Below are 20373 nucleotides of genomic sequence, written 5' to 3'. Positions count from 1 at the left end.
ATTTTTGTAATTACATTTTACAATTGAAATGTGTGGAGGACAAAAGGAAATTTTGGAGGAATCACCCCCAGCTCACTAAACATAAAAGTCATGAAAGCAGAAATGCAATCGCCTGCGGCCACACCACCTTGAATAAGCCTGATCTCAGAAGCTAAGCAATGTTGGGCTTGGTTAGTACTTGGATGGGAGACCACCTGGGAATATCAAGTGCTGCAGGCATTACATTTTACAATTGAAATGTGTGGAGGACAAAAGGAAATTTTGGAGGAATCACCCCCAGCTCACTAAACATAAAAGTCATGAAAGCAGAAATGCAATCGCCTGCGGCCACACCACCTTGAATAAGCCTGATCTCAGAAGCTAAGCAATGTTGGGCTTGGTTAGTACTTGGATGGGAGGCCACCTGGGAATATCAAGTGCTGCAGGCATTACATTTTTGTAATTACATTTTACAATTGAAATGTGTGGAGGACAATAGGAAATTTTGGAGGAATCACCCCCAGCTCACTAAACATAAAAGTCATGAAAGCAGAAATGCAATCGCCTGCGGCCACACCACCTTGAATAAGCCTGATCTCAGAAGCTAAGCAATGTTGGGCTTGGTTAGTACTTGGATGGGAGACCACCTGGGAATATCAAGTGCTGCAGGCATTACATTTTACAATTGAAATGTGTGGAGGACAAAAGGAAATTTTGGAGGAATCACCCCCAGCTCACTAAACATAAAAGTCATGAAAGCTGAAATGCAATCGCCTGCGGCCACACCACCTTGAATAAGCCTGATCTCAGAAGCTAAGCAATGTTGGGCTTGGTTAGTACTTGGATGGGAGACCACCTGGGAATATCAAGTGCTGCAGGCATTACATTTTTGTAATTACATTTTACAATTGAAATGTGTGGAGGACAAAAGGAAATTTTGGAGGAATCACCCCCAGCTCACTAAACATAAAAGTCATGAAAGCAGAAATGCAATCGCCTGCGGCCACACCACCTTGAATAAGCCTGATCTCAGAAGCTAAGCAATGTTGGGCTTGGTTAGTACTTGGATGGGAGACCACCTGTGAATATCAAGTGCTGCAGGCATTACATTTTTGTAATTACATTTTACAATTGAAATGTGTGGAGGACAAAAGGAAATTTTGGAGGAATCACCCCCAGCTCACTAAACATAAAAGTCATGAAAGCAGAAATGCAATCGCCTGCGGCCACACCACCTTGAATAAGCCTGATCTCAGAAGCTAAGCAATGTTGGGCTTGGTTAGTACTTGGATGGGAGACCACCTGGGAATATCAAGTGCTGCAGGCATTACATTTTACAATTGAAATGTGTGGAGGACAAAAGGAAATTTTGGAGGAATCACCCCCAGCTCACTAAACATAAAAGTCATGAAAGCAGAAATGCAATCGCCTGCGGCCACACCACCTTGAATAAGCCTGATCTCAGAAGCTAAGCAATGTTGGGCTTGGTTAGTACTTGGATGGGAGACCACCTGGGAATATCAAGTGCTGCAGGCATTACATTTTACAATTGAAATGTGTGGAGGACAAAAGGAAATTTTGGAGGAATCACCCCCAGCTCACTAAACATAAAAGTCATGAAAGCAGAAATGCAATCGCCTGCGGCCACACCACCTTGAATAAGCCTGATCTCAGAAGCTAAGCAATGTTGGGCTTGGTTAGTACTTGGATGGGAGACCACCTGGGAATATCAAGTGCTGCAGGCATTACATTTTACAATTGAAATGTGTGGAGGACAAAAGGAAATTTTGGAGGAATCACCCCCAGCTCACTAAACATAAAAGTCATGAAAGCAGAAATGCAATCACCTGCGGCCACACCACCTTGAATAAGCCTGATCTCAGAAGCTAAGCAATGTTGGGCTTGGTTAGTACTTGGATGGGAGACCACCTGGGAATATCAAGTGCTGCAGGCATTACATTTTTGTAATTACATTTTACAATTGAAATGTGTGGAGGACAAAAGGACATTTTGGAGGAATCACCCCCAGCTCACTAAACATAAAAGTCATGAAAGCAGAAATGCAATTGCCTGCGGCCACACCACCTTGAATAAGCCTGATCTCGTCTGATCTCAGAAGCTAAGCAATGTTGGGCTTGGTTAGTACTTGGATGGGAGACCACCTGGGAATATCAAGTGCTGCAGGCATTACATTTTACAATTGAAATGTGTGGAGGACAAAAGGAAATTTTGGAGGAATCACCCCCAGCTCACTAAACATAAAAGTCATGAAAGCAGAAATGCAATCGCCTGCGGCCACACCACCTTGAATAAGCCTGATCTCGTCTGATCTCAGAAGCTAAGCAATGTTGGGCTTGGTTAGTACTTGGATGGGAGACCACCTGGGAATATCAAGTGCTGCAGGCATTACATTTTACAATTGAAATGTGTGGAGGACAAAAGGAAATTTTGGAGGAATCACCCCCAGCTCACTAAACATAAAAGTCATGAAAGCAGAAATGCAATCGCCTGCGGCCACACCACCTTGAATAAGCCTGATCTCAGAAGCTAAGCAATGTTGGGCTTGGTTAGTACTTGGATGGGAGACCACCTGGGAATATCAAGTGCTGCAGGCATTACAATTTACAATTGAAATGTGTGGAGGACAAAAGGAAATTTTGGAGGAATCACCCCCAGCTCACTAAACATAAAAGTCATGAAAGCAGAAATGCAATCGCCTGCGGCCACACCACCTTGAATAAGCCTGATCTCAGAAGCTAAGCAATGTTGGGCTTGGTTAGTACTTGGATGGGAGACCACCTGGGAATATCAAGTGCTGCAGGCATTACATTTTACAATTGAAATGTGTGGAGGACAAAAGGAAATTTTGGAGGAATCACCCCCAGCTCACTAAACATAAAAGTCATGAAAGCAGAAATGCAATCGCCTGCGGCCACACCACCTTGAATAAGCCTGATCTCAGAAGCTAAGCAATGTTGGGCTTGGTTAGTACTTGGATGGGAGACCACCTGGGAATATCAAGTGCTGCAGGCATTACATTTTTGTAATTACATTTTACAATTGAAATGTGTGGAGGACAATAGGAAATTTTGGAGGAATCACCCCCAGCTCACTAAACATAAAAGTCATGAAAGCAGAAATGCAATCGCCTGCGGCCACACCACCTTGAATAAGCCTGATCTCAGAAGCTAAGCAATGTTGGGCTTGGTTAGTACTTGGATGGGAGACCACCTGGGAATATCAAGTGCTGCAGGCATTACATTTTACAATTGAAATGTGTGGAGGACAAAAGGAAATTTTGGAGGAATCACCCCCAGCTCACTAAACATAAAAGTCATGAAAGCTGAAATGCAATCGCCTGCGGCCACACCACCTTGAATAAGCCTGATCTCAGAAGCTAAGCAATGTTGGGCTTGGTTAGTACTTGGATGGGAGACCACCTGGGAATATCAAGTGCTGCAGGCATTACATTTTTGTAATTACATTTTACAATTGAAATGTGTGGAGGACAAAAGGAAATTTTGGAGGAATCACCCCCAGCTCACTAAACATAAAAGTCATGAAAGCAGAAATGCAATCGCCTGCGGCCACACCACCTTGAATAAGCCTGATCTCAGAAGCTAAGCAATGTTGGGCTTGGTTAGTACTTGGATGGGAGACCACCTGTGAATATCAAGTGCTGCAGGCATTACATTTTTGTAATTACATTTTACAATTGAAATGTGTGGAGGACAAAAGGAAATTTTGGAGGAATCACCCCCAGCTCACTAAACATAAAAGTCATGAAAGCAGAAATGCAATCGCCTGCGGCCACACCACCTTGAATAAGCCTGATCTCAGAAGCTAAGCAATGTTGGGCTTGGTTAGTACTTGGATGGGAGACCACCTGGGAATATCAAGTGCTGCAGGCATTACATTTTACAATTGAAATGTGTGGAGGACAAAAGGAAATTTTGGAGGAATCACCCCCAGCTCACTAAACATAAAAGTCATGAAAGCAGAAATGCAATCGCCTGCGGCCACACCACCTTGAATAAGCCTGATCTCAGAAGCTAAGCAATGTTGGGCTTGGTTAGTACTTGGATGGGAGACCACCTGGGAATATCAAGTGCTGCAGGCATTACATTTTACAATTGAAATGTGTGGAGGACAAAAGGAAATTTTGGAGGAATCACCCCCAGCTCACTAAACATAAAAGTCATGAAAGCAGAAATGCAATCGCCTGCGGCCACACCACCTTGAATAAGCCTGATCTCAGAAGCTAAGCAATGTTGGGCTTGGTTAGTACTTGGATGGGAGACCACCTGGGAATATCAAGTGCTGCAGGCATTACATTTTACAATTGAAATGTGTGGAGGACAAAAGGAAATTTTGGAGGAATCACCCCCAGCTCACTAAACATAAAAGTCATGAAAGCAGAAATGCAATCACCTGCGGCCACACCACCTTGAATAAGCCTGATCTCAGAAGCTAAGCAATGTTGGGCTTGGTTAGTACTTGGATGGGAGACCACCTGGGAATATCAAGTGCTGCAGGCATTACATTTTTGTAATTACATTTTACAATTGAAATGTGTGGAGGACAAAAGGACATTTTGGAGGAATCACCCCCAGCTCACTAAACATAAAAGTCATGAAAGCAGAAATGCAATTGCCTGCGGCCACACCACCTTGAATAAGCCTGATCTCGTCTGATCTCAGAAGCTAAGCAATGTTGGGCTTGGTTAGTACTTGGATGGGAGACCACCTGGGAATATCAAGTGCTGCAGGCATTACATTTTACAATTGAAATGTGTGGAGGACAAAAGGAAATTTTGGAGGAATCACCCCCAGCTCACTAAACATAAAAGTCATGAAAGCAGAAATGCAATCGCCTGCGGCCACACCACCTTGAATAAGCCTGATCTCGTCTGATCTCAGAAGCTAAGCAATGTTGGGCTTGGTTAGTACTTGGATGGGAGACCACCTGGGAATATCAAGTGCTGCAGGCATTACATTTTACAATTGAAATGTGTGGAGGACAAAAGGAAATTTTGGAGGAATCACCCCCAGCTCACTAAACATAAAAGTCATGAAAGCAGAAATGCAATCGCCTGCGGCCACACCACCTTGAATAAGCCTGATCTCAGAAGCTAAGCAATGTTGGGCTTGGTTAGTACTTGGATGGGAGACCACCTGGGAATATCAAGTGCTGCAGGCATTACAATTTACAATTGAAATGTGTGGAGGACAAAAGGAAATTTTGGAGGAATCACCCCCAGCTCACTAAACATAAAAGTCATGAAAGCAGAAATGCAATCGCCTGCGGCCACACCACCTTGAATAAGCCTGATCTCAGAAGCTAAGCAATGTTGGGCTTGGTTAGTACTTGGATGGGAGACCACCTGGGAATATCAAGTGCTGCAGGCATTACATTTTACAATTGAAATGTGTGGAGGACAAAAGGAAATTTTGGAGGAATCACCCCCAGCTCACTAAACATAAAAGTCATGAAAGCAGAAATGCAATCGCCTGCGGCCACACCACCTTGAATAAGCCTGATCTCAGAAGCTAAGCAATGTTGGGCTTGGTTAGTACTTGGATGGGAGACCACCTGGGAATATCAAGTGCTGCAGGCATTACATTTTTGTAATTACATTTTACAATTGAAATGTGTGGAGGACAAAAGGAAATTTTGGAGGAATCACCCCCAGCTCACTAAACATAAAAGTCATGAAAGCAGAAATGCAATCGCCTGCGGCCACACCACCTTGAATAAGCCTGATCTCAGAAGCTAAGCAATGTTGGGCTTGGTTAGTACTTGGATGGGAGACCACCTGGGAATATCAAGTGCTGCAGGCATTACATTTTACAATTGAAATGTGTGGAGGACAAAAGGAAATTTTGGAGGAATCACCCCCAGCTCACTAAACATAAAAGTCATGAAAGCAGAAATGCAATCGCCTGCGGCCACACCACCTTGAATAAGCCTGATCTCAGAAGCTAAGCAATGTTGGGCTTGGTTAGTACTTGGATGGGAGACCACCTGGGAATATCAAGTGCTGCAGGCATTACATTTTTGTAATTACAATTTACAATTGAAATGTGTGGAGGACAAAAGGAAATTTTGGAGGAATCACCCCCAGCTCACTAAACATAAAAGTCATGAAAGCAGAAATGCAATCGCCTGCGGCCACACCACCTTGAATAAGCCTGATCTCAGAAGCTAAGCAATGTTGGGCTTGGTTAGTACTTGGATGGGAGACCACCTGGGAATATCAAGTGCTGCAGGCATTACATTTTACAATTGAAATGTGTGGAGGACAAAAGGAAATTTTGGAGGAATCACCCCCAGCTCACTAAACATAAAAGTCATGAAAGCAGAAATGCAATCGCCTGCGGCCACACCACCTTGAATAAGCCTGATCTCAGAAGCTAAGCAATGTTGGGCTTGGTTAGTACTTGGATGGGAGACCACCTGGGAATATCAAGTGCTGCAGGCATTACATTTTTGTAATTACAATTTACAATTGAAATGTGTGGAGGACAAAAGGAAATTTTGGAGGAATCACCCCCAGCTCACTAAACATAAAAGTCATGAAAGCAGAAATGCAATCGCCTGCGGCCACACCACCTTGAATAAGCCTGATCTCAGAAGCTAAGCAATGTTGGGCTTGGTTAGTACTTGGATGGGAGACCACCTGGGAATATCAAGTGCTGCAGGCATTACATTTTACAATTGAAATGTGTGGAGGACAAAAGGAAATTTTGGAGGAATCACCCCCAGCTCACTAAACATAAAAGTCATGAAAGCAGAAATGCAATCGCCTGCGGCCACACCACCTTGAATAAGCCTGATCTCAGAAGCTAAGCAATGTTGGGCTTGGTTAGTACTTGGATGGGAGACCACCTGGGAATATCAAGTGCTGCAGGCATTACATTTTACAATTGAAATGTGTGGAGGACAAAAGGAAATTTTGGAGGAATCACCCCCAGCTCACTAAACATAAAAGTCATGAAAGCAGAAATGCAATCGCCTGCGGCCACACCACCTTGAATAAGCCTGATCTCAGAAGCTAAGCAATGTTGGGCTTGGTTAGTACTTGGATGGGAGACCACCTGGGAATATCAAGTGCTGCAGGCATTACATTTTACAATTGAAATGTGTGGAGGACAAAAGGAAATTTTGGAGGAATCACCCCCAGCTCACTAAACATAAAAGTCATGAAAGCAGAAATGCAATCGCCTGCGGCCACACCACCTTGAATAAGCCTGATCTCAGAAGCTAAGCAATGTTGGGCTTGGTTAGTACTTGGATGGGAGACCACCTGGGAATATCAAGTGCTGCAGGCATTACATTTTACAATTGAAATGTGTGGAGGACAAAAGGAAATTTTGGAGGAATCACCCCCAGCTCACTAAACATAAAAGTCATGAAAGCAGAAATGCAATCGCCTGCGGCCACACCACCTTGAATAAGCCTGATCTCGTCTGATCTCAGAAGCTAAGCAATGTTGGGCTTGGTTAGTACTTGGATGGGAGACCACCTGGGAATATCAAGTGCTGCAGGCATTACATTTTTGTAATTACATTTTACAATTGAAATGTGTGGAGGACAAAAGGAAATTTTGGAGGAATCACCCCCAGCTCACTAAACATAAAAGTCATGAAAGCAGAAATGCAATCGCCTGCGGCCACACCACCTTGAATAAGCCTGATCTCGTCTGATCTCAGAAGCTAAGCAATGTTGGGCTTGGTTAGTACTTGGATGGGAGACCACCTGGGAATATCAAGTGCTGCAGGCATTACATTTTTGTAATTACATTTTACAATTGAAATGTGTGGAGGACAAAAGGAAATTTTGGAGGAATCACCCCCAGCTCACTAAACATAAAAGTCATGAAAGCAGAAATGCAATCGCCTGCGGCCACACCACCTTGAATAAGCCTGATCTCAGAAGCTAAGCAATGTTGGGCTTGGTTAGTACTTGGATGGGAGACCACCTGGGAATATCAAGTGCTGCAGGCATTACATTTTTGTAATTACATTTTACAATTGAAATGTGTGGAGGACAAAAGGAAATTTTGGAGGAATCACCCCCAGCTCACTAAACATAAAAGTCATGAAAGCAGAAATGCAATCGCCTGCGGCCACACCACCTTGAATAAGCCTGATCTCAGAAGCTAAGCAATGTTGGGCTTGGTTAGTACTTGGATGGGAGACCACCTGGGAATATCAAGTGCTGCAGGCATTACATTTTACAATTGAAATGTGTGGAGGACAAAAGGAAATTTTGGAGGAATCACCCCCAGCTCACTAAACATAAAAGTCATGAAAGCAGAAATGCAATCGCCTGCGGCCACACCACCTTGAATAAGCCTGATCTCAGAAGCTAAGCAATGTTGGGCTTGGTTAGTACTTGGATGGGAGACCACCTGGGAATATCAAGTGCTGCAGGCATTACATTTTACAATTGAAATGTGTGGAGGACAAAAGGAAATTTTGGAGGAATCACCCCCAGCTCACTAAACATAAAAGTCATGAAAGCAGAAATGCAATCGCCTGCGGCCACACCACCTTGAATAAGCCTGATCTCAGAAGCTAAGCAATGTTGGGCTTGGTTAGTACTTGGATGGGAGACCACCTGGGAATATCAAGTGCTGCAGGCATTACATTTTTGTAATTACATTTTACAATTGAAATGTGTGGAGGACAAAAGGAAATTTTGGAGGAATCACCCCCAGCTCACTAAACATAAAAGTCATGAAAGCAGAAATGCAATCGCCTGCGGCCACACCACCTTGAATAAGCCTGATCTCGTCTGATCTCAGAAGCTAAGCAATGTTGGGCTTGGTTAGTACTTGGATGGGAGACCACCTGGGAATATCAAGTGCTGCAGGCATTACATTTTACAATTGAAATGTGTGGAGGACAAAAGGAAATTTTGGAGGAATCACCCCCAGCTCACTAAACATAAAAGTCATGAAAGCAGAAATGCAATCGCCTGCGGCCACACCACCTTGAATAAGCCTGATCTCGTCTGATCTCAGAAGCTAAGCAATGTTGGGCTTGGTTAGTACTTGGATGGGAGACCACCTGGGAATATCAAGTGCTGCAGGCATTACATTTTTGTAATTACATTTTACAATTGAAATGTGTGGAGGACAAAAGGAAATTTTGGAGGAATCACCCCCAGCTCACTAAACATAAAAGTCATGAAAGCAGAAATGCAATCGCCTGCGGCCACACCACCTTGAATAAGCCTGATCTCAGAAGCTAAGCAATGTTGGGCTTGGTTAGTACTTGGATGGGAGACCACCTGGGAATATCAAGTGCTGCAGGCATTACATTTTACAATTGAAATGTGTGGAGGACAAAAGGAAATTTTGGAGGAATCACCCCCAGCTCACTAAACATAAAAGTCATGAAAGCAGAAATGCAATCGCCTGCGGCCACACCACCTTGAATAAGCCTGATCTCAGAAGCTAAGCAATGTTGGGCTTGGTTAGTACTTGGATGGGAGACCACCTGGGAATATCAAGTGCTGCAGGCATTACATTTTACAATTGAAATGTGTGGAGGACAAAAGGAAATTTTGGAGGAATCACCCCCAGCTCACTAAACATAAAAGTCATGAAAGCAGAAATGCAATCGCCTGCGGCCACACCACCTTGAATAAGCCTGATCTCAGAAGCTAAGCAATGTTGGGCTTGGTTAGTACTTGGATGGGAGACCACCTGGGAATATCAAGTGCTGCAGGCATTACATTTTACAATTGAAATGTGTGGAGGACAAAAGGAAATTTTGGAGGAATCACCCCCAGCTCACTAAACATAAAAGTCATGAAAGCAGAAATGCAATCGCCTGCGGCCACACCACCTTGAATAAGCCTGATCTCAGAAGCTAAGCAATGTTGGGCTTGGTTAGTACTTGGATGGGAGACCACCTGGGAATATCAAGTGCTGCAGGCATTACATTTTACAATTGAAATGTGTGGAGGACAAAAGGAAATTTTGGAGGAATCACCCCCAGCTCACTAAACATAAAAGTCATGAAAGCAGAAATGCAATCGCCTGCGGCCACACCACCTTGAATAAGCCTGATCTCAGAAGCTAAGCAATGTTGGGCTTGGTTAGTACTTGGATGGGAGACCACCTGGGAATATCAAGTGCTGCAGGCATTACATTTTACAATTGAAATGTGTGGAGGACAAAAGGAAATTTTGGAGGAATCACCCCCAGCTCACTAAACATAAAAGTCATGAAAGCAGAAATGCAATCGCCTGCGGCCACACCACCTTGAATAAGCCTGATCTCAGAAGCTAAGCAATGTTGGGCTTGGTTAGTACTTGGATGGGAGACCACCTGGGAATATCAAGTGCTGCAGGCATTACATTTTTGTAATTACATTTTACAATTGAAATGTGTGGAGGACAAAAGGAAATTTTGGAGGAATCACCCCCAGCTCACTAAACATAAAAGTCATGAAAGCAGAAATGCAATCGCCTGCGGCCACACCACCTTGAATAAGCCTGATCTCGTCTGATCTCAGAAGCTAAGCAATGTTGGGCTTGGTTAGTACTTGGATGGGAGACCACCTGGGAATATCAAGTGCTGCAGGCATTACATTTTACAATTGAAATGTGTGGAGGACAAAAGGAAATTTTGGAGGAATCACCCCCAGCTCACTAAACATAAAAGTCATGAAAGCAGAAATGCAATCGCCTGCGGCCACACCACCTTGAATAAGCCTGATCTCGTCTGATCTCAGAAGCTAAGCAATGTTGGGCTTGGTTAGTACTTGGATGGGAGACCACCTGGGAATATCAAGTGCTGCAGGCATTACATTTTTGTAATTACATTTTACAATTGAAATGTGTGGAGGACAAAAGGAAATTTTGGAGGAATCACCCCCAGCTCACTAAACATAAAAGTCATGAAAGCAGAAATGCAATCGCCTGCGGCCACACCACCTTGAATAAGCCTGATCTCAGAAGCTAAGCAATGTTGGGCTTGGTTAGTACTTGGATGGGAGACCACCTGGGAATATCAAGTGCTGCAGGCATTACATTTTACAATTGAAATGTGTGGAGGACAAAAGGAAATTTTGGAGGAATCACCCCCAGCTCACTAAACATAAAAGTCATGAAAGCAGAAATGCAATCGCCTGCGGCCACACCACCTTGAATAAGCCTGATCTCGTCTGATCTCAGAAGCTAAGCAATGTTGGGCTTGGTTAGTACTTGGATGGGAGACCACCTGGGAATATCAAGTGCTGCAGGCATTACATTTTTGTAATTACATTTTACAATTGAAATGTGTGGAGGACAAAAGGAAATTTTGGAGGAATCACCCCCAGCTCACTAAACATAAAAGTCATGAAAGCAGAAATGCAATCGCCTGCGGCCACACCACCTTGAATAAGCCTGATCTCGTCTGATCTCAGAAGCTAAGCAATGTTGGGCTTGGTTAGTACTTGGATGGGAGACCACCTGGGAATATCAAGTGCTGCAGGCATTACATTTTTGTAATTACATTTTACAATTGAAATGTGTGGAGGACAAAAGGAAATTTTGGAGGAATCACCCCCAGCTCACTAAACATAAAAGTCATGAAAGCAGAAATGCAATCGCCTGCGGCCACACCACCTTGAATAAGCCTGATCTCGTCTGATCTCAGAAGCTAAGCAATGTTGGGCTTGGTTAGTACTTGGATGGGAGACCACCTGGGAATATCAAGTGCTGCAGGCATTACATTTTACAATTGAAATGTGTGGAGGACAAAAGGAAATTTTGGAGGAATCACCCCCAGCTCACTAAACATAAAAGTCATGAAAGCAGAAATGCAATCGCCTGCGGCCACACCACCTTGAATAAGCCTGATCTCGTCTGATCTCAGAAGCTAAGCAATGTTGGGCTTGGTTAGTACTTGGATGGGAGACCACCTGGGAATATCAAGTGCTGCAGGCATTACATTTTTGTAATTACATTTTACAATTGAAATGTGTGGAGGACAAAAGGAAATTTTGGAGGAATCACCCCCAGCTCACTAAACATAAAAGTCATGAAAGCAGAAATGCAATCGCCTGTGGCCACACCACCTTGAATAAGCCTGATCTCGTCTGATCTCAGAAGCTAAGCAATGTTGGGCTTGGTTAGTACTTGGATGGGAGACCACCTGGGAATATCAAGTGCTGCAGGCATTACATTTTTGTAATTACATTTTACAATTGAAATGTGTGGAGGACAAAAGGAAATTTTGGAGGAATCACCCCCAGCTCACTAAACATAAAAGTCATGAAAGCAGAAATGCAATCGCCTGCGGCCACACCACCTTGAATAAGCCTGATCTCGTCTGATCTCAGAAGCTAAGCAATGTTGGGCTTGGTTAGTACTTGGATGGGAGACCACCTGGGAATATCAAGTGCTGCAGGCATTACATTTTACAATTGAAATGTGTGGAGGACAAAAGGAAATTTTGGAGGAATCACCCCCAGCTCACTAAACATAAAAGTCATGAAAGCAGAAATGCAATCGACTGCGGCCACACCACCTTGAATAAGCCTGATCTCAGAAGCTAAGCAATGTTGGGCTTGGTTAGTACTTGGATGGGAGACCACCTGGGAATATCAAGTGCTGCAGGCATTACATTTTACAATTGAAATGTGTGGAGGACAAAAGGAAATTTTGGAGGAATCACCCCCAGCTCACTAAACATAAAAGTCATGAAAGCAGAAATGCAATCGCCTGCGGCCACACCACCTTGAATAAGCCTGATCTCGTCTGATCTCAGAAGCTAAGCAATGTTGGGCTTGGTTAGTACTTGGATGGGAGACCACCTGGGAATATCAAGTGCTGCAGGCATTACATTTTTGTAATTACATTTTACAATTGAAATGTGTGGAGGACAAAAGGAAATTTTGGAGGAATCACCCCCAGCTCACTAAACATAAAAGTCATGAAAGCAGAAATGCAATCGCCTGCGGCCACACCACCTTGAATAAGCCTGATCTCGTCTGATCTCAGAAGCTAAGCAATGTTGGGCTTGGTTAGTACTTGGATGGGAGACCACCTGGGAATATCAAGTGCTGCAGGCATTACATTTTTGTAATTACATTTTACAATTGAAATGTGTGGAGGACAAAAGGAAATTTTGGAGGAATCACCCCCAGCTCACTAAACATAAAAGTCATGAAAGCAGAAATGCAATCGCCTGCGGCCACACCACCTTGAATAAGCCTGATCTCGTCTGATCTCAGAAGCTAAGCAATGTTGGGCTTGGTTAGTACTTGGATGGGAGACCACCTGGGAATATCAAGTGCTGCAGGCATTACATTTTTGTAATTACATTTTACAATTGAAATGTGTGGCGGACAAAAGGAAATTTTGGAGGAATCACCCCCAGCTCACTAAACATAAAAGTCATGAAAGCAGAAATGCAATCGCCTGCGGCCACACCACCTTGAATAAGCCTGATCTCGTCTGATCTCAGAAGCTAAGCAATGTTGGGCTTGGTTAGTACTTGGATGGGAGACCACCTGGGAATATCAAGTGCTGCAGGCATTACATTTTACAATTGAAATGTGTGGAGGACAAAAGGAAATTTTGGAGGAATCACCCCCAGCTCACTAAACATAAAAGTCATGAAAGCAGAAATGCAATCGCCTGCGGCCACACCACCTTGAATAAGCCTGATCTCGTCTGATCTCAGAAGCTAAGCAATGTTGGGCTTGGTTAGTACTTGGATGGGAGACCACCTGGGAATATCAAGTGCTGCAGGCATTACATTTTTGTAATTACATTTTACAATTGAAATGTGTGGAGGACAAAAGGAAATTTTGGAGGAATCACCCCCAGCTCACTAAACATAAAAGTCATGAAAGCAGAAATGCAATCGCCTGCGGCCACACCACCTTGAATAAGCCTGATCTCGTCTGATCTCAGAAGCTAAGCAATGTTGGGCTTGGTTAGTACTTGGATGGGAGACCACCTGGGAATATCAAGTGCTGCAGGCATTACATTTTTGTAATTACATTTTACAATTGAAATGTGTGGAGGACAAAAGGAAATTTTGGAGGAATCACCCCCAGCTCACTAAACATAAAAGTCATGAAAGCAGAAATGCAATCGCCTGCGGCCACACCACCTTGAATAAGCCTGATCTCGTCTGATCTCAGAAGCTAAGCAATGTTGGGCTTGGTTAGTACTTGGATGGGAGACCACCTGGGAATATCAAGTGCTGCAGGCATTACATTTTTGTAATTACATTTTACAATTGAAATGTGTGGAGGACAAAAGGAAATTTTGGAGGAATCACCCCCAGCTCACTAAACATAAAAGTCATGAAAGCAGAAATGCAATCGCCTGCGGCCACACCACCTTGAATAAGCCTGATCTCGTCTGATCTCAGAAGCTAAGCAATGTTGGGCTTGGTTAGTACTTGGATGGGAGACCACCTGGGAATATCAAGTGCTGCAGGCATTACATTTTTGTAATTACATTTTACAATTGAAATGTGTGGAGGACAAAAGGAAATTTTGGAGGAATCACCCCCAGCTCACTAAACATAAAAGTCATGAAAGCAGAAATGCAATCGCCTGCGGCCACACCACCTTGAATAAGCCTGATCTCGTCTGATCTCAGAAGCTAAGCAATGTTGGGCTTGGTTAGTACTTGGATGGGAGACCACCTGGGAATATCAAGTGCTGCAGGCATTACATTTTTGTAATTACATTTTACAATTGAAATGTGTGGAGGACAAAAGGAAATTTTGGAGGAATCACCCCCAGCTCACTAAACATAAAAGTCATGAAAGCAGAAATGCAATCGCCTGCGGCCACACCACCTTGAATAAGCCTGATCTCGTCTGATCTCAGAAGCTAAGCAATGTTGGGCTTGGTTAGTATTTGGATGGGAGACCACCTGGGAATATCAAGTGCTGCAGGCATTACATTTTTGTAATTACATTTTACAATTGAAATGTGTGGAGGACAAAAGGAAATTTTGGAGGAATCACCCCCAGCTCACTAAACATAAAAGTCATGAAAGCAGAAATGCAATCGCCTGCGGCCACACCACCTTGAATAAGCCTGATCTCGTCTGATCTCAGAAGCTAAGCAATGTTGGGCTTGGTTAGTACTTGGATGGGAGACCACCTGGGAATATCAAGTGCTGCAGGCATTACATTTTTGTAATTACATTTTACAATTGAAATGTGTGGAGGACAAAAGGAAATTTTGGAGGAATCACCCCCAGCTCACTAAACATAAAAGTCATGAAAGCAGAAATGCAATCGCCTGCGGCCACACCACCTTGAATAAGCCTGATCTCGTCTGATCTCAGAAGCTAAGCAATGTTGGGCTTGGTTAGTACTTGGATGGGAGACCACCTGGGAATATCAAGTGCTGCAGGCATTACATTTTTGTAATTACATTTTACAATTGAAATGTGTGGAGGACAAAAGGAAATTTTGGAGGAATCACCCCCAGCTCACTAAACATAAAAGTCATGAAAGCAGAAATGCAATCGCCTGCGGCCACACCACCTTGAATAAGCCTGATCTCGTCTGATCTCAGAAGCTAAGCAATGTTGGGCTTGGTTAGTACTTGGATGGGAGACCACCTGGGAATATCAAGTGCTGCAGGCATTACATTTTTGTAATTACATTTTACAATTGAAATGTGTGGAGGACAAAAGGAAATTTTGGAGGAATCACCCCCAGCTCACTAAACATAAAAGTCATGAAAGCAGAAATGCAATCGCCTGCGGCCACACCACCTTGAATAAGCCTGATCTCGTCTGATCTCAGAAGCTAAGCAATGTTGGGCTTGGTTAGTACTTGGATGGGAGACCACCTGGGAATATCAAGTGCTGCAGGCATTACATTTTTGTAATTACATTTTACAATTGAAATGTGTGGAGGACAAAAGGAAATTTTGGAGGAATCACCCCCAGCTCACTAAACATAAAAGTCATGAAAGCAGAAATGCAATCGCCTGCGGCCACACCACCTTGAATAAGCCTGATCTCGTCTGATCTCAGAAGCTAAGCAATGTTGGGCTTGGTTAGTACTTGGATGGGAGACCACCTGGGAATATCAAGTGCTGCAGGCATTACATTTTTGTAATTACATTTTACAATTGAAATGTGTGGAGGACAAAAGGAAATTTTGGAGGAATCACCCCCAGCTCACTAAACATAAAAGTCATGAAAGCAGAAATGCAATCGCCTGCGGCCACACCACCTTGAATAAGCCTGATCTCGTCTGATCTCAGAAGCTAAGCAATGTTGGGCTTGGTTAGTACTTGGATGGGAGACCACCTGGGAATATCAAGTGCTGCAGGCATTACATTTTACAATTGAAATGTGTGGAGGACAAAAGGAAATTTTGGAGGAATCACCCCCAGCTCACTAAACATAAAAGTCATGAAAGCAGAAATGCAATCGCCTGCGGCCACACCACCTTGAATAAGCCTGATCTCAGAAGCTAAGCAATGTTGGGCTTGGTTAGTACTTGGATGGGAGACCACCTGGGAATATCAAGTGCTGCAGGCATTATATTTTACAATTGAAATGTGTGGAGGACAAAAGGAAATTTTGGAGGAATCACCCCCAGCTCACTAAACATAAAAGTCATGAAAGCAGAAATGCAATCGCCTGCGGCCACACCACCTTGAATAAGCCTGATCTCGTCTGATCTCAGAAGCTAAGCAATGTTGGGCTTGGTTAGTACTTGGATGGGAGACCACCTGGGAATATCAAGTGCTGCAGGCATTACATTTTTGTAATTACATTTTACAATTGAAATGTGTGGAGGACAAAAGGAAATTTTGGAGGAATCACCCCCAGCTCACTAAACATAAAAGTCATGAAAGCAGAAATGCAATCGCCTGCGGCCACACCACCTTGAATAAGCCTGATCTCGTCTGATCTCAGAAGCTAAGCAATGTTGGGCTTGGTTAGTACTTGGATGGGAGACCACCTGGGAATATCAAGTGCTGCAGGCATTACATTTTTGTAATTACATTTTACAATTGAAATGTGTGGAGGACAAAAGGAAATTTTGGAGGAATCACCCCCAGCTCACTAAACATAAAAGTCATGAAAGCAGAAATGCAATCGCCTGCGGCCACACCACCTTGAATAAGCCTGATCTCGTCTGATCTCAGAAGCTAAGCAATGTTGGGCTTGGTTAGTACTTGGATGGGAGACCACCTGGGAATATCAAGTGCTGCAGGCATTACATTTTTGTAATTACATTTTACAATTGAAATGTGTGGAGGCCAAAAGGAAATTTTGGAGGAATCACCCCCAGCTCACTAAACATAAAAGTCATGAAAGCAGAAATGCAATCGCCTGCGGCCACACCACCTTGAATAAGCCTGATCTCAGAAGCTAAGCAATGTTGGGCTTGGTTAGTACTTGGATGGGAGACCACCTGGGAATATCAAGTGCTGCAGGCATTACATTTTACAATTGAAATGTGTGGAGGACAAAAGGAAATTTTGGAGGAATCACCCCCAGCTCACTAAACATAAAAGTCATGAAAGCAGAAATGCAATCGCCTGCGGCCACACCACCTTGAATAAGCCTGATCTCGTCTGATCTCAGAAGCTAAGCAATGTTGGGCTTGGTTAGTACTTGGATGGGAGACCACCTGGGAATATCAAGTGCTGCAGGCATTACATTTTTGTAATTACATTTTACAATTGAAATGTGTGGAGGACAAAAGGAAATTTTGGAGGAATCACCCCCAGCTCACTAAACATAAAAGTCATGAAAGCAGAAATGCAATCGCCTGCAGCCACACCACCTTGAATAAGCCTGATCTCGTCTGATCTCAGAAGCTAAGCAATATTGGGCTTGGTTAGTACTTGGATGGGAGACCACCTGGGAATATCAAGTGCTGCAGGCATTACATTTTACAATTGAAATGTGTGGAGGACAAAAGGAAATTTTGGAGGAATCACCCCCAGCTCACTAAACATAAAAGTCATGAAAGCAGAAATGCAATCGCCTGCGGCCACACCACGTTGAATAAGCCTGATCTCGTCTGATCTCAGAAGCTAAGCAATGTTGGGCTTGGTTAGTACTTGGATGGGAGACCACCTGGGAATATCAAGTGCTGCAGGCATTACATTTTACAATTGAAATGTGTGGAGGACAAAAGGAAATTTTGGAGGAATCACCCCCAGCTCACTAAACATAAAAGTCATGAAAGCAGAAATGCAATCGCCTGCGGCCACACCACCTTGAATAAGCCTGATCTCGTCTGATCTCAGAAGCTAAGCAATGTTGGGCTTGGTTAGTACTTGGATGGGAGACCACCTGGGAATATCAAGTGCTGCAGGCATTACATTTTACAATTGAAATGTGTGGAGGACAAAAGGAAATTTTGGAGGAATCACCCCCAGCTCACTAAACATAAAAGTCATGAAAGCAGAAATGCAATCGCCTGCGGCCACACCACCTTGAATAAGCCTGATCTCGTCTGATCTCAGAAGCTAAGCAATGTTGGGCTTGGTTAGTACTTGGATGGGAGACCACCTGGGAATATCAAGTGCTGCAGGCATTACATTTTTGTAATTACATTTTACAATTGAAATGTGTGGAGGACAAAAGGAAATTTTGGAGGAATCACCCCCAGCTCACTAAACATAAAAGTCATGAAAGCAGAAATGCAATCGCCTGCGGCCACACCACCTTGAATAAGCCTGATCTCGTCTGATCTCAGAAGCTAAGCAATGTTGGGCTTGGTTAGTACTTGGATGGGAGACCACCTGGGAATATCAAGTGCTGCAGGCATTACATTTTTGTAATTACATTTTACAATTGAAATGTGTGGAGGACAAAAGGAAATTTTGGAGGAATCACCCCCAGCTCACTAAACATAAAAGTCATGAAAGCAGAAATGCAATCGCCTGCGGCCACACCACCTTGAATAAGCCTGATCTCGTCTGATCTCAGAAGCTAAGCAATGTTGGGCTTGGTTAGTACTTGGATGGGAGACCACCTGGGAATATCAAGTGCTGCAGGCATTACATTTTTGTAATTACATTTTACAATTGAAATGTGTGGAGGACAAAAGGAAATTTTGGAGGAATCACCCCCAGCTCACTAAACATAAAAGTCATGAAAGCAGAAATGCAATCGCCTGCGGCCACACCACCTTGAATAAGCCTGATCTCGTCTGATCTCAGAAGCTAAGCAATGTTGGGCTTGGTTAGTACTTGGATGGGAGACCACCTGGGAATATCAAGTGCTGCAGGCATTACATTTTTGTAATTACATTTTACAATTGAAATGTGTGGAGGACAAAAGGAAATTTTGGAGGAATCACCCCCAGCTCACTAAACATAAAAGTCATGAAAGCAGAAATGCAATCGCCTGCGGCCACACCACCTTGAATAAGCCTGATCTCGTCTGATCTCAGAAGCTAAGCAATGTTGGGCTTGGTTAGTACTTGGATGGGAGACCACCTGGGAATATCAAGTGCTGCAGGCATTACATTTTTGTAATTACATTTTACAATTGAAATGTGTGGAGGACAAAAGGAAATTTTGGAGGAATCACCCCCAGCTCACTAAACATAAAAGTCATGAAAGCAGAAATGCAATCGCCTGCGGCCACACCACCTTGAATAAGCCTGATCTCGTCTGATCTCAGAAGCTAAGCAATGTTGGGCTTGGTTAGTACTTGGATGGGAGACCACCTGGGAATATCAAGTGCTGCAGGCATTACATTTTTGTAATTACATTTTACAATTGAAATGTGTGGAGGACAAAAGGAAATTTTGGAGGAATCACCCCCAGCTCACTAAACATAAAAGTCATGAAAGCAGAAATGCAATCGCCTGCGGCCACACCACCTTGAATAAGCCTGATCTCGTCTGATCTCAGAAGCTAAGCAATGTTGGGCTTGGTTAGTACTTGGATGGGAGACCACCTGGGAATATCAAGTGCTGCAGGCATTACATTTTACAATTGAAATGTGTGGAGGACAAAAGGAAATTTTGGAGGAATCACCCCCAGCTCACTAAACATAAAAGTCATGAAAGCAGAAATGCAATCGCCTGCGGCCACACCACCTTGAATAAGCCTGATCTCGTCTGATCTCAGAAGCTAAGCAATGTTGGGCTTGGTTAGTACTTGGATGGGAGACCACCTGGGAATATCAAGTGCTGCAGGCATTACATTTTTGTAATTACATTTTACAATTGAAATGTGTAGAGGACAAAAGGAAATTTTGGAGGAATTACCCCCAGCTCATTAAACATAAAAGTCACAAAAGCAGAAATGCAATTGCCTGTGGCCACACCACCTTGAATAAGTCTGATCTCAGAAGCTAAGCAATGTTGGGCTTGGTTAGTATTTGGATGGGAGACCACCTGGGAATATCAAGTGCTGCAGGCATTACATT

General features: G+C 43.6%; 47 non-coding genes and 45 pseudogenes across 47 annotated transcripts; all 92 read left to right on the top strand.

Annotated features, from left to right (window-relative positions):
* Positions 1 to 110: 110 nt before the first annotated feature.
* LOC131726612 (5S ribosomal RNA) lies at positions 111 to 219 on the top strand (annotated as a pseudogene).
* A 100-nt stretch (positions 220 to 319) lies between these two features.
* On the top strand, positions 320 to 428 carry LOC131726808 (5S ribosomal RNA; annotated as a pseudogene).
* Positions 429 to 542: 114 nt separating this feature from the next.
* Positions 543 to 651, top strand: LOC131726611 (5S ribosomal RNA; annotated as a pseudogene).
* Positions 652 to 751: 100 nt separating this feature from the next.
* Positions 752 to 860, top strand: LOC131726610 (5S ribosomal RNA; annotated as a pseudogene).
* Positions 861 to 974: 114 nt separating this feature from the next.
* LOC131726805 (5S ribosomal RNA) lies at positions 975 to 1083 on the top strand (annotated as a pseudogene).
* A 114-nt stretch (positions 1084 to 1197) lies between these two features.
* LOC131726609 (5S ribosomal RNA) lies at positions 1198 to 1306 on the top strand (annotated as a pseudogene).
* A 100-nt stretch (positions 1307 to 1406) lies between these two features.
* Positions 1407 to 1515, top strand: LOC131726608 (5S ribosomal RNA; annotated as a pseudogene).
* Positions 1516 to 1615: 100 nt separating this feature from the next.
* LOC131726606 (5S ribosomal RNA) lies at positions 1616 to 1724 on the top strand (annotated as a pseudogene).
* Positions 1725 to 1824: 100 nt separating this feature from the next.
* On the top strand, positions 1825 to 1933 carry LOC131726818 (5S ribosomal RNA; annotated as a pseudogene).
* A 114-nt stretch (positions 1934 to 2047) lies between these two features.
* LOC131726899 (5S ribosomal RNA) lies at positions 2048 to 2166 on the top strand. The gene has a single exon (XR_009321708.1). It is a non-coding gene; the product is annotated as a 5S ribosomal RNA (ribosomal RNA).
* A 100-nt stretch (positions 2167 to 2266) lies between these two features.
* On the top strand, positions 2267 to 2385 carry LOC131726898 (5S ribosomal RNA). The gene has a single exon (XR_009321707.1). It is a non-coding gene; the product is annotated as a 5S ribosomal RNA (ribosomal RNA).
* Positions 2386 to 2485: 100 nt separating this feature from the next.
* LOC131726605 (5S ribosomal RNA) lies at positions 2486 to 2594 on the top strand (annotated as a pseudogene).
* Positions 2595 to 2694: 100 nt separating this feature from the next.
* LOC131726604 (5S ribosomal RNA) lies at positions 2695 to 2803 on the top strand (annotated as a pseudogene).
* A 100-nt stretch (positions 2804 to 2903) lies between these two features.
* Positions 2904 to 3012, top strand: LOC131726603 (5S ribosomal RNA; annotated as a pseudogene).
* A 114-nt stretch (positions 3013 to 3126) lies between these two features.
* Positions 3127 to 3235, top strand: LOC131726602 (5S ribosomal RNA; annotated as a pseudogene).
* A 100-nt stretch (positions 3236 to 3335) lies between these two features.
* Positions 3336 to 3444, top strand: LOC131726600 (5S ribosomal RNA; annotated as a pseudogene).
* A 114-nt stretch (positions 3445 to 3558) lies between these two features.
* On the top strand, positions 3559 to 3667 carry LOC131726804 (5S ribosomal RNA; annotated as a pseudogene).
* A 114-nt stretch (positions 3668 to 3781) lies between these two features.
* LOC131726599 (5S ribosomal RNA) lies at positions 3782 to 3890 on the top strand (annotated as a pseudogene).
* Positions 3891 to 3990: 100 nt separating this feature from the next.
* On the top strand, positions 3991 to 4099 carry LOC131726598 (5S ribosomal RNA; annotated as a pseudogene).
* A 100-nt stretch (positions 4100 to 4199) lies between these two features.
* Positions 4200 to 4308, top strand: LOC131726597 (5S ribosomal RNA; annotated as a pseudogene).
* Positions 4309 to 4408: 100 nt separating this feature from the next.
* LOC131726817 (5S ribosomal RNA) lies at positions 4409 to 4517 on the top strand (annotated as a pseudogene).
* Positions 4518 to 4631: 114 nt separating this feature from the next.
* On the top strand, positions 4632 to 4750 carry LOC131726896 (5S ribosomal RNA). The gene has a single exon (XR_009321705.1). It is a non-coding gene; the product is annotated as a 5S ribosomal RNA (ribosomal RNA).
* A 100-nt stretch (positions 4751 to 4850) lies between these two features.
* Positions 4851 to 4969, top strand: LOC131726895 (5S ribosomal RNA). The gene has a single exon (XR_009321704.1). It is a non-coding gene; the product is annotated as a 5S ribosomal RNA (ribosomal RNA).
* Positions 4970 to 5069: 100 nt separating this feature from the next.
* Positions 5070 to 5178, top strand: LOC131726596 (5S ribosomal RNA; annotated as a pseudogene).
* A 100-nt stretch (positions 5179 to 5278) lies between these two features.
* LOC131726595 (5S ribosomal RNA) lies at positions 5279 to 5387 on the top strand (annotated as a pseudogene).
* Positions 5388 to 5487: 100 nt separating this feature from the next.
* Positions 5488 to 5596, top strand: LOC131726594 (5S ribosomal RNA; annotated as a pseudogene).
* A 114-nt stretch (positions 5597 to 5710) lies between these two features.
* Positions 5711 to 5819, top strand: LOC131726593 (5S ribosomal RNA; annotated as a pseudogene).
* A 100-nt stretch (positions 5820 to 5919) lies between these two features.
* On the top strand, positions 5920 to 6028 carry LOC131726592 (5S ribosomal RNA; annotated as a pseudogene).
* A 114-nt stretch (positions 6029 to 6142) lies between these two features.
* Positions 6143 to 6251, top strand: LOC131726591 (5S ribosomal RNA; annotated as a pseudogene).
* A 100-nt stretch (positions 6252 to 6351) lies between these two features.
* Positions 6352 to 6460, top strand: LOC131726589 (5S ribosomal RNA; annotated as a pseudogene).
* A 114-nt stretch (positions 6461 to 6574) lies between these two features.
* On the top strand, positions 6575 to 6683 carry LOC131726588 (5S ribosomal RNA; annotated as a pseudogene).
* Positions 6684 to 6783: 100 nt separating this feature from the next.
* On the top strand, positions 6784 to 6892 carry LOC131726587 (5S ribosomal RNA; annotated as a pseudogene).
* Positions 6893 to 6992: 100 nt separating this feature from the next.
* On the top strand, positions 6993 to 7101 carry LOC131726586 (5S ribosomal RNA; annotated as a pseudogene).
* A 100-nt stretch (positions 7102 to 7201) lies between these two features.
* On the top strand, positions 7202 to 7310 carry LOC131726585 (5S ribosomal RNA; annotated as a pseudogene).
* A 100-nt stretch (positions 7311 to 7410) lies between these two features.
* LOC131726894 (5S ribosomal RNA) lies at positions 7411 to 7529 on the top strand. Its single transcript, XR_009321703.1, has one exon. It is a non-coding gene; the product is annotated as a 5S ribosomal RNA (ribosomal RNA).
* Positions 7530 to 7643: 114 nt separating this feature from the next.
* Positions 7644 to 7762, top strand: LOC131726893 (5S ribosomal RNA). The gene has a single exon (XR_009321702.1). It is a non-coding gene; the product is annotated as a 5S ribosomal RNA (ribosomal RNA).
* A 114-nt stretch (positions 7763 to 7876) lies between these two features.
* LOC131726584 (5S ribosomal RNA) lies at positions 7877 to 7985 on the top strand (annotated as a pseudogene).
* A 114-nt stretch (positions 7986 to 8099) lies between these two features.
* On the top strand, positions 8100 to 8208 carry LOC131726583 (5S ribosomal RNA; annotated as a pseudogene).
* A 100-nt stretch (positions 8209 to 8308) lies between these two features.
* On the top strand, positions 8309 to 8417 carry LOC131726582 (5S ribosomal RNA; annotated as a pseudogene).
* Positions 8418 to 8517: 100 nt separating this feature from the next.
* Positions 8518 to 8626, top strand: LOC131726581 (5S ribosomal RNA; annotated as a pseudogene).
* A 114-nt stretch (positions 8627 to 8740) lies between these two features.
* LOC131726892 (5S ribosomal RNA) lies at positions 8741 to 8859 on the top strand. Its single transcript, XR_009321701.1, has one exon. It is a non-coding gene; the product is annotated as a 5S ribosomal RNA (ribosomal RNA).
* A 100-nt stretch (positions 8860 to 8959) lies between these two features.
* LOC131726891 (5S ribosomal RNA) lies at positions 8960 to 9078 on the top strand. Its single transcript, XR_009321700.1, has one exon. It is a non-coding gene; the product is annotated as a 5S ribosomal RNA (ribosomal RNA).
* A 114-nt stretch (positions 9079 to 9192) lies between these two features.
* LOC131726580 (5S ribosomal RNA) lies at positions 9193 to 9301 on the top strand (annotated as a pseudogene).
* Positions 9302 to 9401: 100 nt separating this feature from the next.
* On the top strand, positions 9402 to 9510 carry LOC131726578 (5S ribosomal RNA; annotated as a pseudogene).
* Positions 9511 to 9610: 100 nt separating this feature from the next.
* Positions 9611 to 9719, top strand: LOC131726577 (5S ribosomal RNA; annotated as a pseudogene).
* A 100-nt stretch (positions 9720 to 9819) lies between these two features.
* LOC131726576 (5S ribosomal RNA) lies at positions 9820 to 9928 on the top strand (annotated as a pseudogene).
* A 100-nt stretch (positions 9929 to 10028) lies between these two features.
* On the top strand, positions 10029 to 10137 carry LOC131726575 (5S ribosomal RNA; annotated as a pseudogene).
* Positions 10138 to 10237: 100 nt separating this feature from the next.
* On the top strand, positions 10238 to 10346 carry LOC131726574 (5S ribosomal RNA; annotated as a pseudogene).
* A 114-nt stretch (positions 10347 to 10460) lies between these two features.
* LOC131726890 (5S ribosomal RNA) lies at positions 10461 to 10579 on the top strand. Its single transcript, XR_009321699.1, has one exon. It is a non-coding gene; the product is annotated as a 5S ribosomal RNA (ribosomal RNA).
* A 100-nt stretch (positions 10580 to 10679) lies between these two features.
* Positions 10680 to 10798, top strand: LOC131726889 (5S ribosomal RNA). The gene has a single exon (XR_009321698.1). It is a non-coding gene; the product is annotated as a 5S ribosomal RNA (ribosomal RNA).
* Positions 10799 to 10912: 114 nt separating this feature from the next.
* On the top strand, positions 10913 to 11021 carry LOC131726573 (5S ribosomal RNA; annotated as a pseudogene).
* A 100-nt stretch (positions 11022 to 11121) lies between these two features.
* Positions 11122 to 11240, top strand: LOC131726888 (5S ribosomal RNA). Its single transcript, XR_009321697.1, has one exon. It is a non-coding gene; the product is annotated as a 5S ribosomal RNA (ribosomal RNA).
* A 114-nt stretch (positions 11241 to 11354) lies between these two features.
* On the top strand, positions 11355 to 11473 carry LOC131726887 (5S ribosomal RNA). The gene has a single exon (XR_009321696.1). It is a non-coding gene; the product is annotated as a 5S ribosomal RNA (ribosomal RNA).
* Positions 11474 to 11587: 114 nt separating this feature from the next.
* Positions 11588 to 11706, top strand: LOC131726885 (5S ribosomal RNA). The gene has a single exon (XR_009321694.1). It is a non-coding gene; the product is annotated as a 5S ribosomal RNA (ribosomal RNA).
* Positions 11707 to 11806: 100 nt separating this feature from the next.
* Positions 11807 to 11925, top strand: LOC131726884 (5S ribosomal RNA). The gene has a single exon (XR_009321693.1). It is a non-coding gene; the product is annotated as a 5S ribosomal RNA (ribosomal RNA).
* Positions 11926 to 12039: 114 nt separating this feature from the next.
* Positions 12040 to 12158, top strand: LOC131726138 (5S ribosomal RNA). The gene has a single exon (XR_009321321.1). It is a non-coding gene; the product is annotated as a 5S ribosomal RNA (ribosomal RNA).
* Positions 12159 to 12272: 114 nt separating this feature from the next.
* Positions 12273 to 12391, top strand: LOC131726883 (5S ribosomal RNA). Its single transcript, XR_009321692.1, has one exon. It is a non-coding gene; the product is annotated as a 5S ribosomal RNA (ribosomal RNA).
* Positions 12392 to 12491: 100 nt separating this feature from the next.
* Positions 12492 to 12600, top strand: LOC131726823 (5S ribosomal RNA; annotated as a pseudogene).
* A 100-nt stretch (positions 12601 to 12700) lies between these two features.
* LOC131726882 (5S ribosomal RNA) lies at positions 12701 to 12819 on the top strand. Its single transcript, XR_009321691.1, has one exon. It is a non-coding gene; the product is annotated as a 5S ribosomal RNA (ribosomal RNA).
* Positions 12820 to 12933: 114 nt separating this feature from the next.
* On the top strand, positions 12934 to 13052 carry LOC131726881 (5S ribosomal RNA). Its single transcript, XR_009321690.1, has one exon. It is a non-coding gene; the product is annotated as a 5S ribosomal RNA (ribosomal RNA).
* Positions 13053 to 13166: 114 nt separating this feature from the next.
* Positions 13167 to 13285, top strand: LOC131726880 (5S ribosomal RNA). Its single transcript, XR_009321689.1, has one exon. It is a non-coding gene; the product is annotated as a 5S ribosomal RNA (ribosomal RNA).
* Positions 13286 to 13399: 114 nt separating this feature from the next.
* Positions 13400 to 13518, top strand: LOC131726879 (5S ribosomal RNA). The gene has a single exon (XR_009321688.1). It is a non-coding gene; the product is annotated as a 5S ribosomal RNA (ribosomal RNA).
* A 100-nt stretch (positions 13519 to 13618) lies between these two features.
* On the top strand, positions 13619 to 13737 carry LOC131726878 (5S ribosomal RNA). Its single transcript, XR_009321687.1, has one exon. It is a non-coding gene; the product is annotated as a 5S ribosomal RNA (ribosomal RNA).
* A 114-nt stretch (positions 13738 to 13851) lies between these two features.
* LOC131726877 (5S ribosomal RNA) lies at positions 13852 to 13970 on the top strand. Its single transcript, XR_009321686.1, has one exon. It is a non-coding gene; the product is annotated as a 5S ribosomal RNA (ribosomal RNA).
* Positions 13971 to 14084: 114 nt separating this feature from the next.
* LOC131726876 (5S ribosomal RNA) lies at positions 14085 to 14203 on the top strand. Its single transcript, XR_009321685.1, has one exon. It is a non-coding gene; the product is annotated as a 5S ribosomal RNA (ribosomal RNA).
* A 114-nt stretch (positions 14204 to 14317) lies between these two features.
* Positions 14318 to 14436, top strand: LOC131726874 (5S ribosomal RNA). Its single transcript, XR_009321683.1, has one exon. It is a non-coding gene; the product is annotated as a 5S ribosomal RNA (ribosomal RNA).
* Positions 14437 to 14550: 114 nt separating this feature from the next.
* LOC131726869 (5S ribosomal RNA) lies at positions 14551 to 14669 on the top strand. The gene has a single exon (XR_009321682.1). It is a non-coding gene; the product is annotated as a 5S ribosomal RNA (ribosomal RNA).
* Positions 14670 to 14783: 114 nt separating this feature from the next.
* On the top strand, positions 14784 to 14902 carry LOC131726249 (5S ribosomal RNA). The gene has a single exon (XR_009321432.1). It is a non-coding gene; the product is annotated as a 5S ribosomal RNA (ribosomal RNA).
* A 114-nt stretch (positions 14903 to 15016) lies between these two features.
* On the top strand, positions 15017 to 15135 carry LOC131726858 (5S ribosomal RNA). Its single transcript, XR_009321681.1, has one exon. It is a non-coding gene; the product is annotated as a 5S ribosomal RNA (ribosomal RNA).
* Positions 15136 to 15249: 114 nt separating this feature from the next.
* Positions 15250 to 15368, top strand: LOC131726847 (5S ribosomal RNA). The gene has a single exon (XR_009321680.1). It is a non-coding gene; the product is annotated as a 5S ribosomal RNA (ribosomal RNA).
* A 114-nt stretch (positions 15369 to 15482) lies between these two features.
* Positions 15483 to 15601, top strand: LOC131726836 (5S ribosomal RNA). The gene has a single exon (XR_009321679.1). It is a non-coding gene; the product is annotated as a 5S ribosomal RNA (ribosomal RNA).
* A 114-nt stretch (positions 15602 to 15715) lies between these two features.
* Positions 15716 to 15834, top strand: LOC131726825 (5S ribosomal RNA). The gene has a single exon (XR_009321678.1). It is a non-coding gene; the product is annotated as a 5S ribosomal RNA (ribosomal RNA).
* Positions 15835 to 15948: 114 nt separating this feature from the next.
* LOC131726814 (5S ribosomal RNA) lies at positions 15949 to 16067 on the top strand. Its single transcript, XR_009321677.1, has one exon. It is a non-coding gene; the product is annotated as a 5S ribosomal RNA (ribosomal RNA).
* Positions 16068 to 16181: 114 nt separating this feature from the next.
* On the top strand, positions 16182 to 16300 carry LOC131726803 (5S ribosomal RNA). Its single transcript, XR_009321676.1, has one exon. It is a non-coding gene; the product is annotated as a 5S ribosomal RNA (ribosomal RNA).
* A 100-nt stretch (positions 16301 to 16400) lies between these two features.
* LOC131726572 (5S ribosomal RNA) lies at positions 16401 to 16509 on the top strand (annotated as a pseudogene).
* Positions 16510 to 16609: 100 nt separating this feature from the next.
* On the top strand, positions 16610 to 16728 carry LOC131726792 (5S ribosomal RNA). Its single transcript, XR_009321675.1, has one exon. It is a non-coding gene; the product is annotated as a 5S ribosomal RNA (ribosomal RNA).
* A 114-nt stretch (positions 16729 to 16842) lies between these two features.
* LOC131726781 (5S ribosomal RNA) lies at positions 16843 to 16961 on the top strand. Its single transcript, XR_009321674.1, has one exon. It is a non-coding gene; the product is annotated as a 5S ribosomal RNA (ribosomal RNA).
* A 114-nt stretch (positions 16962 to 17075) lies between these two features.
* LOC131726769 (5S ribosomal RNA) lies at positions 17076 to 17194 on the top strand. Its single transcript, XR_009321672.1, has one exon. It is a non-coding gene; the product is annotated as a 5S ribosomal RNA (ribosomal RNA).
* A 114-nt stretch (positions 17195 to 17308) lies between these two features.
* On the top strand, positions 17309 to 17417 carry LOC131726571 (5S ribosomal RNA; annotated as a pseudogene).
* A 100-nt stretch (positions 17418 to 17517) lies between these two features.
* Positions 17518 to 17636, top strand: LOC131726758 (5S ribosomal RNA). The gene has a single exon (XR_009321671.1). It is a non-coding gene; the product is annotated as a 5S ribosomal RNA (ribosomal RNA).
* Positions 17637 to 17750: 114 nt separating this feature from the next.
* On the top strand, positions 17751 to 17869 carry LOC131726370 (5S ribosomal RNA). Its single transcript, XR_009321559.1, has one exon. It is a non-coding gene; the product is annotated as a 5S ribosomal RNA (ribosomal RNA).
* A 100-nt stretch (positions 17870 to 17969) lies between these two features.
* LOC131727069 (5S ribosomal RNA) lies at positions 17970 to 18088 on the top strand. The gene has a single exon (XR_009321878.1). It is a non-coding gene; the product is annotated as a 5S ribosomal RNA (ribosomal RNA).
* Positions 18089 to 18188: 100 nt separating this feature from the next.
* On the top strand, positions 18189 to 18307 carry LOC131726747 (5S ribosomal RNA). Its single transcript, XR_009321670.1, has one exon. It is a non-coding gene; the product is annotated as a 5S ribosomal RNA (ribosomal RNA).
* A 100-nt stretch (positions 18308 to 18407) lies between these two features.
* LOC131726736 (5S ribosomal RNA) lies at positions 18408 to 18526 on the top strand. Its single transcript, XR_009321669.1, has one exon. It is a non-coding gene; the product is annotated as a 5S ribosomal RNA (ribosomal RNA).
* A 114-nt stretch (positions 18527 to 18640) lies between these two features.
* On the top strand, positions 18641 to 18759 carry LOC131726725 (5S ribosomal RNA). The gene has a single exon (XR_009321668.1). It is a non-coding gene; the product is annotated as a 5S ribosomal RNA (ribosomal RNA).
* Positions 18760 to 18873: 114 nt separating this feature from the next.
* On the top strand, positions 18874 to 18992 carry LOC131726714 (5S ribosomal RNA). Its single transcript, XR_009321667.1, has one exon. It is a non-coding gene; the product is annotated as a 5S ribosomal RNA (ribosomal RNA).
* Positions 18993 to 19106: 114 nt separating this feature from the next.
* On the top strand, positions 19107 to 19225 carry LOC131726703 (5S ribosomal RNA). Its single transcript, XR_009321666.1, has one exon. It is a non-coding gene; the product is annotated as a 5S ribosomal RNA (ribosomal RNA).
* Positions 19226 to 19339: 114 nt separating this feature from the next.
* LOC131726692 (5S ribosomal RNA) lies at positions 19340 to 19458 on the top strand. Its single transcript, XR_009321665.1, has one exon. It is a non-coding gene; the product is annotated as a 5S ribosomal RNA (ribosomal RNA).
* Positions 19459 to 19572: 114 nt separating this feature from the next.
* On the top strand, positions 19573 to 19691 carry LOC131726681 (5S ribosomal RNA). The gene has a single exon (XR_009321664.1). It is a non-coding gene; the product is annotated as a 5S ribosomal RNA (ribosomal RNA).
* A 114-nt stretch (positions 19692 to 19805) lies between these two features.
* On the top strand, positions 19806 to 19924 carry LOC131726670 (5S ribosomal RNA). The gene has a single exon (XR_009321663.1). It is a non-coding gene; the product is annotated as a 5S ribosomal RNA (ribosomal RNA).
* Positions 19925 to 20024: 100 nt separating this feature from the next.
* On the top strand, positions 20025 to 20143 carry LOC131726658 (5S ribosomal RNA). Its single transcript, XR_009321661.1, has one exon. It is a non-coding gene; the product is annotated as a 5S ribosomal RNA (ribosomal RNA).
* A 114-nt stretch (positions 20144 to 20257) lies between these two features.
* LOC131726865 (5S ribosomal RNA) lies at positions 20258 to 20366 on the top strand (annotated as a pseudogene).
* Positions 20367 to 20373: the final 7 nt, after the last annotated feature.

Source organism: Acipenser ruthenus, unplaced genomic scaffold, assembly GCF_902713425.1.
Source record: "Acipenser ruthenus unplaced genomic scaffold, fAciRut3.2 maternal haplotype, whole genome shotgun sequence".
In the NCBI taxonomy this organism is placed as follows: domain Eukaryota; kingdom Metazoa; phylum Chordata; class Actinopteri; order Acipenseriformes; family Acipenseridae; genus Acipenser; species Acipenser ruthenus.
The sequence above is the reverse complement of the archived record's forward strand: the minus strand, read 5'-3'. Positions and strand labels throughout refer to the sequence as shown.